Below are 16,981 nucleotides of genomic sequence, written 5' to 3' on the forward strand. Positions count from 1 at the left end.
TTACATGTCAAGAGGCTGGATTCTGCCCCTAAGTTTTTTGCAGACCTTGGCTTTTTATATGTAAAATGAAATTGTTAAGGTATCAACCTGTGGCCATGGAAACCACACTTCACACAACAAATTACACCAAATGCACCACATATGAGCAAGCCGGGAGCTGGTTTGCTCTGTGGTGGAACACGGGAGGGAGCTGAAAAGCCCATCCTGTTGGCATCCTCTCACCATCTCCTTCACCTCAGCGCCCTCAAAGAGCTCCTTGGGGAATAGTTTGACCACCTCTGGATGAAATCTTTTAGGTTTCTCTTTCACCCCTAATATTGACCTAAAACAAATTAAAGAAGGTATGTTATCTGTTTAGGGTGGCGAACTATCCTCATTTGCCTGGGACCAAGGAGTTGCCTAGAATGCAGGACTTTCAGTGCTAAAACTAGTCCAGGCAAACTGAAGATTAAAGAACACAGATTTGGCTGGTTTGGGAGAGAATCCCAGTAAGGTTGGAATGATGAGGTTGACCCCCAATGATTCCCACCTCCCAGCATTCATGCCTTTGTGTAACCTCCTCCCTTTAAGTGTGGGTAGGACCTGTGGCTTCCTTCTAACCAATAGAAGATGACACAGATGATGGCTAGCACTCCTGTGATTAGGTTGGGTTATGAAGACTCTATGTTAGTAGACTAGAGCTAGAACTCTTCTTGAAGGCTTGGCATAAGCAATCATGTTGGAAAAGGCCTCGTGGCAAGAAACTGTGTGTTGTCTTTGGCCCTAGCCCACAAAAAGCAAGGGCTCTCCATCATACAGCCACAAGGAAATGAATTCTGCCAACAACTTGAATGGGTTCAGAAATAGACTCCTCCCCAGTGGAGCCTCCCCATGAGAACATGGCCTGGCTGAAACCTTACCTGCAGTCTTGTGGGACCCTGACTAGAGGACCCTGTTAAGTTGTGCCTGGACTACTGACCCATGGAAACTGAGATAATAAATGTGTGTTGTTTTCAAGGTATTAAGTGTGTGGTAATTTGTTACCCAGGAATCAAAAACTTTACAAGGTCTTTTCAAACATTTTGATAGGCCTGTGTTAGCTCATCCAGCGCATGGTTACTGTCCCTGCCTTACTGGGATGAGGTCTGCTCCTGGCATCCCTACCAAGAAAGTGGCAGAGCCAGCGGGTGTTAAGGCCAACCTCTGGCCCTGATTCTCTGCATCGGGACCACCTCCTCTTTAAGCCATGTTCAGTGCTCCATAGAGAAATTACACAGAATCTGTGAGTGACTTCCCTGTTCACAGACTAAGATTCTAAGAGAATCAGGTTTTAAAAACAAGTCACTTCTGACTAGAATCACCTTCCTTGTACAGCAGTGACCAGCTCACATTAGAATGTTACATTTATTTCTAATAAATTATAAAGCCAGTAGTTAAAAATCACCCTTCAGAATGATTCTCTTTCTTCCTCTTTGTCTCTTTTTCTTCCTTCTGTTTCTCCCTTTTCCTCGTCCCCCTTCATTTGTACTCATTTCTCTTGTTCAGATAAGATGGTAAAAGGATTAGAACATGCATCATTGTACCAAATTGGTCTAATGGAAATGAGTGCTCTGCTACTAGCAATGTAGGTAGGACATAAAATAGGGTAATTGACAGTTTTCACATTGTAGGCCAACCTCATAGTTCCTTTGTTTGACTGGCCCGACCCCATCTCAGTGTGATTATCCATTTTAGAACTTAGTGAGGGAAATAGAACAAGGGTGGTGCAGAAGTCTAATATGCCCACCTGTGGAAGCCACAGAACATGGGAGTTGGCAGAGCCCCTTCCTAACACCTTGCCACCATACACCTTAGACTGAACATCCCCAGGCAATTGACTTGGTCTCAGATTAGCATTTAGTATCAGGAGCTATCCTGGACACTCTGAGCTTAGGAGCAACATTACCAGCAATTCCAGGCTGTTTCCAGTTGGAGAGGATCAGGGAAGCATTCTCCTGGAAAAGCATGCACAGAGACTTCACTTTCACATAAGAAACTCACCTGACTTCTCAAGACCATCCTGGCTAACACTGTGAAACCCCATCTCTACTAAAACTACAAAAAATTAGCCGGGCGTGGTGGTGGGCGCCTGTAGTCCCAGCCACTGGGGAGGCTGAGGCAGGAGAATGGCATGAACCCAGGAGGTGGAGTTGCAGTGAGCCGAGATCAAGCCACTACACTCCAGCCTGGGCTACAGAGCGGCTCCGTCTCAACAACAACAACAACAACAACAACAACAACAACAACAACAACAAACTCACTTGACTTCTCAATTACAGGGCAGCTGATGCCACAGGCAATAGGAATGAGATAGCTTCAAAACCATGACCTTTGTGCCGCCAATGCCCAGGTGCAAGGGCAAAGTAGCTCTAGAGCTCAAATATTAATTATTTACATCGAAAACTAATAGATGTATTGATACTCTCTGTCACTCAAAAAACTATTTGAAATGAACATTATAGTATGTTAATCAGTGGGCCTGGCCAGCCATCTTTTCTTCACAATATGGTACACAAGCATATTTTGGCATTTATTTTAGGGGGTTGGTGTTTTCATACAGCTGCATAAGATACGTCACTACTGCACAGCCTTAATAAAGAGGAGAAGTCATACACACACACATTCACGCATGCACTCACACACTCAGTGAAAAATCACAGTCAAACTGCTCTGTGGCCTACTGACTGTACAACTGACAAAATCCCTAATTTTTTGGTGGGAGGCCTTGTAACATATTAGTAAAAGCTAAGAATAAAACATGGGTAATTATTCTATATACCCCATTACAAGCCACTCTCATGTGGCCATTCTGATCGCTTGAATGAACAATTGGCTTAAATGATATCATCGAAAGCCAAGTCTATATGACATCTAATGAGGCTATTTCATGACAAAGTTACCAAGGACAATGAGAAAAGAAGTGGAGCCATAGACCCAGAGCCATACAGCCACCCTAAGAAAAGGATCTGGGCTGTGGTCATCTGGTCAGCTCCTTCTTTAATCTTCAGCCTCCTTGAAAATGGTGCACGTAGCTAGTTTCTAAAGAGAATTGTAAATTAGCAATAATCACTTTGTCACTTGCTGAATCCTGGGCTATATATAAATAACTGACAGTCATTTTTCTTGTGTGTTCTTTTTTCCATTAGGAAGATGGGTTTCTTCAAAGCATTATGCTATTTTAAGGCCTCAAACATTTCCAGCATTTGCACAGGGTTGCTGTGAGCCTTGACTTATTTGCAGAGAGATGTTGAACTGAGATAAGGCTACTTAATAATACACCAGTTCTTGCTAAACACAATTTCTTTCCACATTTCTTAGTGAAAGCCAAGAGCGAGCACTCTCTCATAGAAGCCTTAGAAGAATGTTACCTTATTTTTCTAGAGAAGGCTACTTGAACCTTGAGTTATGCAGAATGGCTTCAATGAATGGATTTTAACATTGGTCAATGGCTAGTTTTCAAAGGCTACAATTTAAGATAAAACCCACGAAAGGGGATTAAAAGAAATTGTCAAGTTTCCAACCTTAAAATAATCTTGCAATATAAATATTTTCATTTCTTCAATTAGTATGCAAAATAGTATGGAGTTTCCTCAAAAAAAAAAAAAAACTAAAAATAGCCAGGTGTAGTGGCTCACGCCTGCAATCCCATCACTTTGGGAGGCCAAAGCAGGATGATCGCTTGAGCCCAGGAGATTGAGACCAGTCTGGGCAGCATGGTAAAACCTTGTCTCTACAAAAAATAGAAAAAATTGGCTGTGGTGGCATATGCCTGTAGTCCCACCTACTCTGGAGGCAGAGGTGGGAGAATAACTTGAGCCTGGGAGGTCAAGGCTGCAGTGAGCCATGTTCGCACCACTGTACTGCAGCCTGGGTGACACTGACCAGAGTGACACCCTGTCTCAAAAAAAAAAAAACAAAACCCAAAAACAAAACAAAACAAAAAAACCCTAAACTAGAAATAGAAATACCATATGGTCCAGCCATCCTACTACTTGTTCTATATGCAAAGGAAATAAAATCAGTATATCAAAGAGGTATCTGCACTCCCATTTTCATGGCAGCATTATTCACAATAGCCAAGATATGGAGTCAATCTAATAGTCCAGCAATGGAATAATGGGTAAAAAAATATGGTGTATACACACAATAGAATACTATTTAGCCTGTAAAAAGAAGGGAATCCTGTCATTTCAGACATGATGAACCTGAAGGGCATATGTCAACTGAAACAAGCCAGGCACAGGAAGACAAATACCGCATGATCTCACTTATACGTGAGGGGTAAAATGTTGAAGTCATAGAAATAGAGAGTAGAATGATGCTTACTAGGGGCTGAGATTGGGGAGTGGAATTGAAGAGATTAAAATATATTTTCATCCTCATATTACATAAAAGAAAATTTATGATCAAATTTCTCACTTGTGGCAGAACCAGTATTTGAACCCAGGCCAATCTGACTCATTTATATCACATCAACTACTCCCACTATCCCCATCATGCCATCAACCCACAGTGTCATAGGGATCCGGATGGAAGAGGAGGCAATCTTTTGCCAGAAGGTACTGTAAATAATTGAGGCTCAAAAGTTAATTAATTTGTCAAATGTATATTAAGATCTTACTATGTGTCAGGCACTGGGCTAGGACCTGGGAAAATAAAGGTAAGTTATTGCCTGCCTTGAAGGAGTTGTTGGTTTAAAAGTTTGGACTAGAAACATCAATCAATGATAATCTACAACTAATCAACAAGACAAAGGGCTTTTTCTATTTTAGGCTTACACACACACACACACATGCACACGCACACTCATACATACATACCATTCAGGCTAAATCTTTGTGACACTTTTTCCTCTTTAAAGCCACACTTTGACTCACTGCAATCTGCATAAAGTAAAATTAATAAATGGGGAAAATGTTGTCCTCTCCTCCTTCCCCATCAGGGGTAGCTCAGAAAATGGTACCACCTAGATTTGAGAAAAGAAACCTGGACAATTCTAAAGAGTGGAGACTTAAACTTTTTTAATGTATTTGGGTTTTTTTTCAAAAATTCTATTCATTATAGAAAAAATGGAAGATATAGAAAGAAAATATTACATCACAGCCTCTCACCCCATAAGACAACCAGTATTGACATCTTGCTATTTATTGTTACAAACTTTCTTAGGCACATGCGTATGAACACAGGATTGTATTCTAGATACTATTTTGTAACTTGTTTTTCTCATAGTACATCATAAACATCTTGTCATTCAGGTATTTATAAATATTATGTAAAATAAGTATATATATTCTACTGTTGACTATCATAATTTAGTTAATCAGTTGCTACTGTTGGACATTTTAGGCTATTTCCAAATTGTCATTATAAATCATATTCCACTAAACATTCTTCTGCATTCATCTTTGTGTATTGATCTGATTATTTTATTTTTATAGATGCATAATAGATGCACATATTTTTGGAGTACATGTGACAATTTAATATGTTCATATAATTTGTATAGATCAAATCCAGGATATATTTCTAGACATAGAAGTGTTGGGTTAAAAACTAAGCACGTGTTAAACAATTTTGCTTTCCAGCATGTTCTTACCTGTGGATGAAGAAGGGGTTCATCTTCCACACTTTCCTAACAAGCACTGGAGACTCTTAAGATTTCAGTGGAGTGACAGAATCCTTTAGGATGAAATGAGAAGCTTATTCCCAAGTACCGATCCTTGATAGAATAGGTCCTGCTGCAGAGATGACACAAACAAATGGAAAAACATTCCATGATCATGGATAGGAAAATCAATATTGTTAAAGTGACTATACTCCCCAAAGCAATTTATAGATTCAATGGTATTCCATTAAACTACCATTGAGATTCTTCACAGAACTAGAAAATGCTATTTTAAAATTCATATGGAACCAAAAAGAGCTGAATAGCCAAGGCAATACTAAGCAAAAAGAGCAAAGCTGGAAGCATCATGCTACCTGACTTCAAACTATACTACAGGGCTACAGTAATCAAAACAGCATGGTATTGGTACAAAAACAGACACATAGACCATGGAACAGAATAGAGAACCCAGAAATAAGACTGCATACCTACAACTATCTGATCTTCGACAAGCCTAACAAAAGCCATGGGGAAAGGATTCCTGATTCAATAAATGGTGCTGGGATAACTGGTTAACTATGTGCAGAATATTGAAATTGGACCCCTTCATTATACCATATACAAAAATTAACTCAAGATGGATTAAAGACTTAAATGTAAAACCTAGAACTACAAAACCCTGGAAAACAACCTAGGCAATATCATTCAGGACATAGGCACAGGCAAAGATTTCATAACAAAGATGCCAAAAGCAATTGCAACAAAAGCAAAAATTGACACATGGGATCTAATTAAACTAACGAGCTTCTGCACAGAAAAAGAAACTATCAACAGAATAAACAGACAACCTACAGAATGGGAGAAAATTTTTGAAAACTATGCATCTTACAAAGGTGTAATATTCAGCATCTATAAGGAACTTAAACAAATTTGCAAGAACTAAAAAACAAACAACCCCAGTAAAAAGTGGGCAAAGGACATGAACAGACACTTCAAAAGAAGACATACATGCAGCCAATAATCATGTGACGAAAAGCTCAACATCACTGATCATTAGAGAAATGAAATCAAAACCCCAATGAGATACCATCTCACACCAGTCAGAATGGCTAATACTTAAAAGTCAAAAAATAACAGATGCTGGTGAGGTTGTGGAGAAAAGGAACATCTATACACTGCTAGTGGGAGTGTAAATTAGTTCAACCATTGTGGAAGACAATGTGATGATTCCTCAAAGTCCTAAAGAAAGAACTACCATTTGACCCAGCAATCCTGTTACTGAGTATATACACAAAGGAATATAAATGATAACAAATAAAGACACATGCACATGTAGGTTCATTGCAGCACTATTCACAATAGCAAAGACATGGAATCAACCTAAATGCCTATCAATGATAGACTAGATAAAGGAAATGTGGTACATATACACCATGGAATACTATGCAGCCATTAAAAAGAATAAGAACATGTTCTTTACTGGACATGGATGGAGTGGGAGGTCATTATTCTTAGCAAACTAATGCCAGAAGAGAAAATCGAACACAGCACGCTCTTACTTATAAGTGGGGGCTAAATGATGAGAAGACATGGAAACATACAGGGGAACAACAGACACTGGGGCCTATTGTAGGGTGGAGGGTAGGAGGAGGGAGAGGATCCGGAAAAATAACTATTGGGCAGTAGGTTTAATGCCCAAGTGATGAAATAATTTGTACAACAAACTCCCATGACACAATTTTACCTATATAACAAACCTGCACATGTGCCCTCAAACTTAAAGTTAAAAAAAAAATAACAATTCATTTGGGCCTAAACTCAAAAATAAAAATAAAAATAAAAAAAGAATAAGTCCTGCTGCAAAAGCCAGGGCTCAGCAGGCTTGGAATAAAGGAATCACGGCCCAGAAGCAGGAGCCTGGACTTCATGATCTGCTCACAGCCCTCTTGGTTGGAGGATTCTATGAATGGACTGATTTTGAGAGACCAACAGGTTTCCAGGAAGTCTTTCCCTCCCCCTGATCCTTTAATGGTAACAAAAACATGACAAATAAGATGATCTTGGCCAGTTTAAGCCCAAGGAAGCTATTTTTACATCAGGACGCAATAAATGATGCTGCATTTGGAAGCGCAGGTACAGTTCTTGATCCCTTGTTACAAAGGAGCATCACAGCCATAAATGGAGGGAAGTAAGCAGGTTGATTCACTGGCCCCAGGACACCAAAGGAGTCGATCTAAAGTTAGAGATGCTTGTTCTGGGTTACAAGAGGGAAATACTGCACGATTTCAAGCCCTCAAACCCGAGGATGTGGATGACAGAAGAGATAAGAGGTAACCTGCTTACTTCTGGAAAAGTCTACCGTCATGCTGACTCTGGCTCCTAGGGAAATAGTAGGTCAATGAGAAAACACTGCAGGTTCCGGGACCTCTGGCATTGAATTGTCCGTTCACTATTGTGAAAACCTAACTGTCGTCTTTTAAACTTTTACCTCTCACTAAGCACTTTGGACATATTTACTGATCTCCCCATGCTCTGTGCTGACCTTTGCCCTCTGTTTTAAAATGTGCTTACCCTGCCCTGTGTCTCAGCATCGTCCACTGGTAAAAAAAAAAAAAAAAACCCTCATGTTCTGGGGAATAAGGAAACCTAAGTTATACTTCTGACTGCCATTAAATTTTCTGTGCAAACGTAAGCCAGCCCTGTAACTTCTCTGTGCCTACCTTTCCCGAGGCACAGCGGAGGAGCTGTGACCTATATGGAAAGCCAAGAGAGCGGAGGAGTGACACATCTAGATTTGATTGGCAGAAGCCAGAATTGCCATCCCCCCTCCTCCCACCACTACCTCCCAAGTTCTCTGCTCCTTCTTTCAACCCAAGTGTGGAGCTCTTTTTCAGCAGAGCCAATGAGGAGGGAGTGGCCCTGCCTGCAAATGGGTGATGTTCGCTCTTGCCTCACTTTTCCTCTTAGAGTACCGGGCAGTGGGTACTCTTATAATCCCGATTTATAGAAGAAGAAACTGAGGCACAGAAAGGTGAAGATCCTGTAGCGGATAGGGCTGGCATGGACGTTAAATGAGTCTTTATAAAGACTAGCTCTTGTTTACTACTTGCTGTCACTTCGATTTTTATCACCATGAGCTCCACGAGAACGGATATTTAAGGTACCTTGGGCTGCGCTTGACACTTAGGACGCAATAAATGCAAACTGCCTTTATTATTAGCATAGCTTGGGACTTGGATTGTTTGATACATGCGGTACATTTTTCTCACAAATGTGAAGTTCCAAGACGCCCCAAGTACTCTAGCCCCTCAGATAATTTCCTCCCAGACTCTTAGTCTCTGCGAAAGGCTTCTTCACCGCGGGTTTATCTCACTCTTTCCCGTTATTTTTCCCCCTCCTCACTGTGCACCGCTTATCACGCTGCTTCATATCACTCTGCTTTACTCCTCGGCTTCTCCACTTCCCTCTATTATCTTCTCAGTGGCCCACAATGGCTTCCACTTAGCATACAGCCACTGCATCCTGGCTTCTTCTCCCCTGTGACTCTCTTCCCTTTGTCTCCATTCTCCTGAGTCTGATAGATGCGTTGTCTGAAGGTCAGGCGTTCCTCTTAGATACGCATTTTATCGCCTGCAGTTGGAAAACAATTATTGCTCTCCTCTACACACTTTTTCCCTTTACTGCTAACTTTTCTCTTTCTCTCCACAACTTTCTTTCCTAAAAGTCACCAATAGTTTGTTTTCACCATTTTTTGTCCTAAATACCAACTTCATGCTAGTTTTTGCAGACTGCTTCAAGGCATGGGGGAATTGAAAATCTCTTTTAATTTTTTTTTCATATATCTTTGTCCTTTGGAAAATGCACATGTATTTCTGGCCTGGTCCCCTCCCCTTCTTTTGTGAACACAGCCTGGCAAAGAATTACTTTAATATTGTTGGGAATATCTTCCTGGCCTATCAATAAATCACTCCTGTGGCTTCTCAGCAACCAGTTTCTTCACAGACTTTGAGTGCCATTCATACTAGAAGCACTTCTTATTATTTATCTGAAACTTCTTAGAATTCCTCCCATTGTCTTGCTTTGCTTTACTTCTCAATGTTTCCCCTCCTACCTGCAAATGGAAATCCACATAGTCTAAGCTGTAACTGATGTTTAATGCTTTTTCTTCCTTACCTCTGATGACTTCCACATTCTTGACTTCCTCCCTGTACCCTCATCTCAGAAGGCACACTTTCTTAGTATTTGCACAGAGGATATGATGACCTGCGAGTTTCGGTAAGGGCTCAAAATGTCAGCTATGGCCATAGGTAATTCTCAATTATGTAGGTGCAAATTTTCTAGATGATCTATTAATCTCATACTGGCCTTCTGTGATGTTTACCGAATAGTGCATCCACTCATTCATATTCTCAGCCCCCTTGCGGTTAGGTGGGCTCAGCTGAAAGGGTCTGGTCAATGCGCTGTGGGTAGAAGTGATGGGCCCCACTTCCAGGCCAAGGCATACAAGAGTCAGGGCAATTCTCCAGCTGACCCTTTAGCTGCCCCATGGCTGAGGGGGTCTCATGTTGAGATGGTGGTGCCCTAAGATTAAAAGTGCCTGATTTGCTCTGGACCCCTGCTTAGAAAGGAAAATAATCTGTTGTGTTAAGCCACTGGGTTTATTTGCAGCACATCATCCCGTAGCTATTCTAACCTTCTGTGCTCCTGAACTGAGTTGCCTTTTATGGGTTAGCTTCAATATGTTCTGAAAACCTACATTCATTTTAATAATGTTTCATATAAGACATAAGTAGAAAAATATCAGTTACTAAGACACACACATAATGTGTGCCAACCTCACAGCTTAGGTAGATACATCAATAGATAGATACAGACATAGGCACACCAAAGCATCATGGATGGAAAAAATGATGAGAAAGGTTGCAGTATTCTTAGATGCTTAAGCAATTGAAATTTTTTTATTACTTAGTTGAACAAGAGGAGAGAGAGGATTCCCCACAGGTGAGACATAGATTGCAGAATTAGAGACATGTTTGTCTTCTGAAAGCCAACAACACCATCAGGAAAGAGAAATTCCATTCTTAAGGAACATAGTCATAGCATCCAAAGGGAGATACCTCTTTTTTATGACAGTTAGTGCCATCTGCCTTTTGAAAATTATATTTAAAAAACAGGCCTGGCATGGTAGTTTATGCCCATAATCCTAGCACTTTGTGAGGCCAAGGAAGGAGGGTTGGTTGGGGTCAGAAATTTAAGACCAACCTGGGCAACCCCTCTCTCCAGAAAAATTAAAAATTAGCCAGATGTGGTAGCGTGCACCTGTAGTCCCAGATGTGCCCAGGCTGAGGCTGAGAAGATCGCCTGAGCCCAGGAAGTCAAAGCTTGCAGTGAGCTATAATTGTGTCACTGTACTCCAGCCTGGGTGACAGAACAAGACACTGTCTCTAAAATAATAAAAATAAGAAAGAACAATTATGGAGAAAACTTTGACAAAAGCTATAGATAGTTTGTGTCAATGGAGTAGAAAATATAGAGGAGTATATAAATGATGTTTAAAACACCAAAAGCAATATCATGAAAGAAAAAATGATCCGTTCCAATTTAAAATTAAAATTGTAATACAATAAAGTAAAAGAGTGAGTCACAAATTGGGAAAACATATTTGCCAGCACTCAGCAAGGGATTAGTGTTCAGAATATGTAAAGAACCCTTTAAAATAAGGAAAAGAATGGACAAAGGATATGAACTACAGACCCTTGGTTATGAAAAAAAATGATTAAAATCATGTGAAATATGTTCAACCTTTCTGACTGAACAGGGTTCGATTTTTTCTGGTTGAGCAGGGTTATCCACCAGTGTGGGATTTTTAGTTAACTTCCAGTCTTCACACTTAGCAAAAGAGGATACTGTCCCCAAAGCAAAGATTTACTTTGAAACCAACGAGTAAAGGGCTCTGGATTTCTGTGGTTGAAGCAGTACCCACAGCAGGAAGGCAAGAGGGAGGCCACGCCACAGGACACTGACCAAGAGTCCCCGAAGAGAGCCCGGAATGCCTTTGAGAAAGCAAATGTCTGAAACAAGGGCTTCTCTTGTCCTGGGCATCTGCTGGCTGCCGAATGGCCTGAGAGCACGGGGAGGATGTGTGTGTTAAGGCTCACTGCAACAGATGCCCGCAAGAAGACTTCATTGTAATTGAGAAAGCCAGTGAAAACTTCCTGGAAACTGTTGTAAAATATTTCATGCTGCTGTCAAAGAATGTGTTGCTGGGCTCGTGCCCAGTGTTTTCCTCGCCACCATGGACAGACTGCAGTAGTGCATGCCTCGTATCCAAGTAATGAGTTACAATTGTTGGGAAAATTTATGTTGAGAAATTTTGCATGTTTTAATGTTGGCAGTCGCTTGTTGGAAATAAGATTTATTAGTCCTCTGGTAAGACGTTAAGCTGGCAGCTTTAGTAAAAGACAAAAAAGTGTTAGAAAGTCAATGAACATCAACTTTCAACTCCAGCTGTAACAGTGACCTGCCCTTCCCTAGACAGCTCAGCATGGTGCCAAGAGTGGCTAAGACTCTGGTCCATCAGATGGATTTTAGGCAAGTTACATGACCTCTCTAAGCCTCAGTTTCTTTGGCTATAAATGTGAAAAGAGATAGCACTCTTTGGACTGTTGGGAAGATGCATAAGAGCAGGCACAGCACAGTGCCTGACGTAATCAGACAGCAACCAATGTAAGTACTTGTTAGTAATGAGATTAATGGAGTCGTCAGATTTTCCTTTTGTTTATTATTATTTTTTTAGAGATGGTGTCTTGCTGTGTTACCCAGGCTGGTCTTGAAAACTCCTGGCCTCAAGCGATCTTCCCACCTTTGTGTCCCAAAGCACTAGAATTACAAGCACGAGCCACTACACCTGGCTCAAACTGTCAGGCTTTCGTTCATGAGGATAACTGTGTGCCCATCTCCTAGGCTGTCGGGTGAATGCCTTGGAGTGTTTCTCCACCATGGCCCTTGTTTGCTGCCAGCCAGCCACAGTCTTACTCACAGAGCCCCTTGTGATCTCAGGTTTGTATTGGTGAGACAAGTGACCAGGATAGGGAGGGAAAAGAGCACACATTTGTGGCTTTAAACAAAGCAGAGTTAAGAAAGCTACAAAAGGCTGGGCGCAGTGGCTCACACCTGTAATCTCAACACTTTGGGAGGCCAAGACGGGTGGATCACCTGAGGTCAGGAGTTTGAGACCAGCCTGGCCAACATAGTGAAACTCCGTCTCCACTGAAAATTTGCCGGGTGCAGTGGCACATGCCTATAATTCCAGCTACTTGAGAGGCTGAGGCAGGAGGATCACTTCATTCAGGAGGCAGAGGTTGCAGTGAGCTGAGATCACACCACTGCACTCCAGCCTGGGTGACTGAGCAAGACTTCGTCTCAAAATAAATAAAAAAATAAAAAAGAAATCCACAAAGGAAGGATTTCTGCTCTCATGCTCCCACTGCATCCTGCTTCTGCTCCTCAGTGCACTCCCTTCATGGGCAATTTCACTCATTCCTGCCTGAAGGTTGGGGATGAGTTAGATGACACTGTCCCCCCCAACCCCCCAACCACCATCATACTTTAACTTCCTCCATAGGCTTTATTATTATTTGATGTGTCATATATGTTTTCTTATTCATTCCATTTACTGTCTCTCTCTCTGCACCAGAATATCAACTCCACGGAGACGTGGATTTGTGTCTGTTGTGTTCAGTGATGTATCCCCAGCATCTGAGCAGGGCCTGGTGCAATTGGGTGCTCAATCTATCTTGGTAAATGAATTGAATAAAATTCCATTGAGTGAAATTTGACTTTGCCCAAAGTCACTTTTATGGACTGAATTATATCTCCCCAAATTCATAGGTTGGAGTCCTAACAGCTAGTACCTCAGAATCTGACTATACTTAGAGATAGGGTCCTTAAGTAGGTAACTAAGGTAAAATGAGGTCACATGGGTGGGTCCAAATCCAGTAAGCTTGGTGTACTTACAAGAAGAAGAGATTAGGAAACACCCATATAGCACAGGGAGACCATTGGAAGATAGAGCAAGAAGGCAGCCAGCTGAAAGCCAAGAAGAGAGGCCTCAAAAGAAACCCTGCTGACACCTTGATCTCAGACTCCCAGCCTCCAGAACCGCAGGAAATACAGTTGCATTGTTCAAGCCACCCTGTCTGTGATGCTTTGTTATGGCAGCCCTAGCAAACAAATACAGTCACTGAGCAAGATTCCTATCTCAGAACAGAGGTCTGAATTTCATTAGTTTGAAGCACTAATTCTTTAATAGTCCACCTCTGGAAACAGAGAATACTCCCTTTTTTCTTTCAGACGGAGTTCCACTCTTGTTGCCCAGGCTGGAGTGCAATGGCGGGATCTCGGCTCACTGCAACCTCTGCCTCCCAGGTTCAAGCAATTCTCCTGACTCAGCCTCCTGAGTAGCAGGGACTACAGGCACCTGCCACCATGCCTGGCTAATTTTTTGTATTTTTAGTAGAGATGGGGTTTCACTATCGTGGCCAGGCTGATCTCGAACTCCTGACCTCACGTGATCCACCAACCTCGGCCTCCCAAAGTGCTGGGATTACTGGCATGAGCCACCTTGCCCGGCCAGAATACTCCCTTAAAAAGCAGAGCAAATCCCCATGGAGTTCAGGGACTGGAAAGAGTTTTCAGAGGACCTAGTCATAACTCTTCTCTTTCTTTACTCGAAATGGCAGAGTCCACAGTCGGACTCCTCTGGGGAGTCCCACTCTCCTCTGGGCAGGCAGGACAGACACCTCTCATAGCTGCTCCAGTCCCCTGAAAAGTCCTCATGTGGCATTGCTGATTACACGGATGGTGTCCCTTGTTCACTCTGGGTCTCCCTCCACTGGGGAAGGGAGATGGCCATCATCTAGCAGGAACAATGTGATTTAAAGACTTGAAACAAGTAGAAACACAAATACACCCAAGACAGGGTCTGGTAATCCTCATTCTAAACTGTAGGCTAAAAGATGCCATAGTAATTCAGAGAAGAGAGGAGAGTCTGAGGGCTGGAGTGGAGGGGAAGGCAGGCCAGGGACAGAGCCTCCTGTAATTGTAATATTGGGACATGTAACTGTATTGTAACCTCACAGTATCAGGACCAATAATGGAGGGAAGGTAGGGTAGAGAATTCCAAACCCAGAGAATAGCATAAATCAATGTCCAGAGGAAAGTTTGGGTACTGGAGGAGTTTGTCATGTTTCAGCAAAGATTTGAGACATGACAAGACCAGTCACCTTGCCCCTACTAGATTCCTGGAGGAAATGAGCAAAGCATGAGATCTGGGTTCTGGTCTTTTGCCCAAACCCTCATGTAGCCTCCTGGTGAGTTAGAGGGGACCACTATGGAGCTGCCTTTTTCTGCCTGGAGTACATGCAGACTCCAGGCCCAGCATACTAGCTCCACATCTGAATCCTGGCCCTCAAGATCTGACCTCTTGGCAGCATGCACAGAAAATCCAGAAGAGATGGAGTGGGCAAGGAGGGGAGAAGCTTTTCTCAGTAGAGGAAAGCTAATGAAGTAATGGAAGCTATTGAATCACCCAGGCTAAGTGTTTCTAGGCAGGGTACAGTCTCAGGTCTGCCTTTCAACACCAGTTGTGTATGAAGGGGGCAGGGGCAGGGAGGAAGAAGAGATAGAGAGAGACATAAAAAGAGAGAGAGATTGAGAATTCTAACACATACCATGGATTTAGAAGCAAACTAACAATGTCTTTGGACCTCTTCCAGCTATATGAGAACTCTCTTGGGTGGGCGTGCAGTGGTAGGATAGAAGGCAGGCAGAGATTTTAAGATGCCCTGAGCTGTGGCAGCAGTTTTGGGGCTGGTCTCAGAGCAGAAGAGGCATGTGAGTGATGACATGGTATATTAGTCTGTTTTCATGCTTCTGATAAAGACATACCTGAGACTGGACAACTTATAAAGAAAATGAGGTTTAATGGACTCACAGTTTCACATTACTGGGGAGGCCTCCCAATCACAGTGGAAGGCAAAAGACACGTCCTACATGGTGGCAGGCAAGAGATAAAAGGACAGCCAAACAAAAGGGGTTTCCCCTTATAAAACCATCAGATTCTGTGAGATTTATTCACTACCACGAGAACGGTATGGGGGAAACCGCCCCCATGATTCAATCGTCTCCCACTGGGTCCCTCCCACAACACATGGGAATTATGGGAGCTATAATTCAAGGTGAGATTTGGGTGGGGACACAGCCAAACCACATCACATGCTGAAGAAGAAGGGGACACAGCAGGCTGAGTCAAGTTTTACAATTTGCCTCTAATACCCATGACTAAGCTTCACCTTCAGTGCCTGTCACCTTCCCTCTTTTCCCTGGACAAGCACAGGTCTAGAAAAGCAGGCAGAAGCTGAGATAGGGATTGACTTTTTAATCTGTGGATTTCCATTATCTACACTTTCCTTTGCCCCACTACCATGGATAAAACATTATTACTGGTATGAGGACCTGCTCAAGTACTTCTTCAATAGTTTCATAGAATTTTCTCCCCTGAAACCAGAATGTTAAATTAACTCTTTACATATATACTTTTAACTCATTTACATGTATACTTCGGAGCTGCATTGGGAGATCTACCTGTGCTTTGATGCATTATATTCTCTTTCATAGTGATGGCAATGAGGCTCAAGGAGGTCTTCTCAGTTGCATAAGATTATACAGTAATGTCACATGCTGTCAAAACACAAGATGTGTGGGTAAGCAGTAGTTTCTTCATTTTTCTTTTGCAAAAGGGTTCTGAAGAATAAGCAGGTACAACTACAAATGAAAAATAAAGGCATAATAGCCCTTAGCCTGAAATGGCTATGGGCTATGGGTCACCATCTCTAAGAACCTATCTCTAAATTCTCTGTACCTAAAACAAGTTCTCCTGACATTTTTTATTCTTTGGGTCACCATCTGTAGGAACCCTATCTATCTCTAAATCCTCTACCTATAATGAGTTCTCCTGGCATTTTGATTTTTATCACTGTGCTGGACAGCACATGAATGAATTTATTTGAATGTATTTGAGTTGCTTCCTTCTTTCTAGCTGTAATCAAACTGCAAGATATGTGTTAGAATTCCAGTCAAGAACCTTTGGAATGTTGTACAAATCCCCTTAAGCCAGTTTTTCCAATGTCAAGAAAAATTTGTGATGAGCCTCCAGGCGATCCTCTGTTGAGTGTGTCAATTCTAATGATAGATGTTGTTACTAGTCCTTAAACACTCCCAGACCTCTCTTAATTGACTGGATTTGGCTCAGGTCCAAGAATCAGCTCCTTGGTAGTCTCTGACCACATACACTGTTCA

At 42.0% G+C, this 16,981-nt stretch overlaps 1 long non-coding RNA gene across 1 annotated transcript in view; it reads right to left on the bottom strand.

Moving 5' to 3' along the window:
- The window catches only part of LOC107970156 (uncharacterized), a 241,302-nt gene extending 233,240 nt beyond the window's left edge, over positions 1-8,062 (bottom strand). Inside the window, exons 1-2 of the long non-coding RNA XR_001712519.4 lie at positions 7,967-8,062; positions 5,615-5,756 (exon numbers count right to left, since the gene is read on the bottom strand). This is a non-coding gene — a long non-coding RNA (uncharacterized LOC107970156). The remainder of the gene's footprint in view (positions 1-5,614; positions 5,757-7,966) is intronic.
- Positions 8,063-16,981: the final 8,919 nt, after the last annotated feature.

The sequence above is a fragment of the Pan troglodytes genome, chromosome 1, assembly GCF_028858775.2.
Source record: "Pan troglodytes isolate AG18354 chromosome 1, NHGRI_mPanTro3-v2.0_pri, whole genome shotgun sequence".
NCBI lineage: Eukaryota > Metazoa > Chordata > Mammalia > Primates > Hominidae > Pan > Pan troglodytes.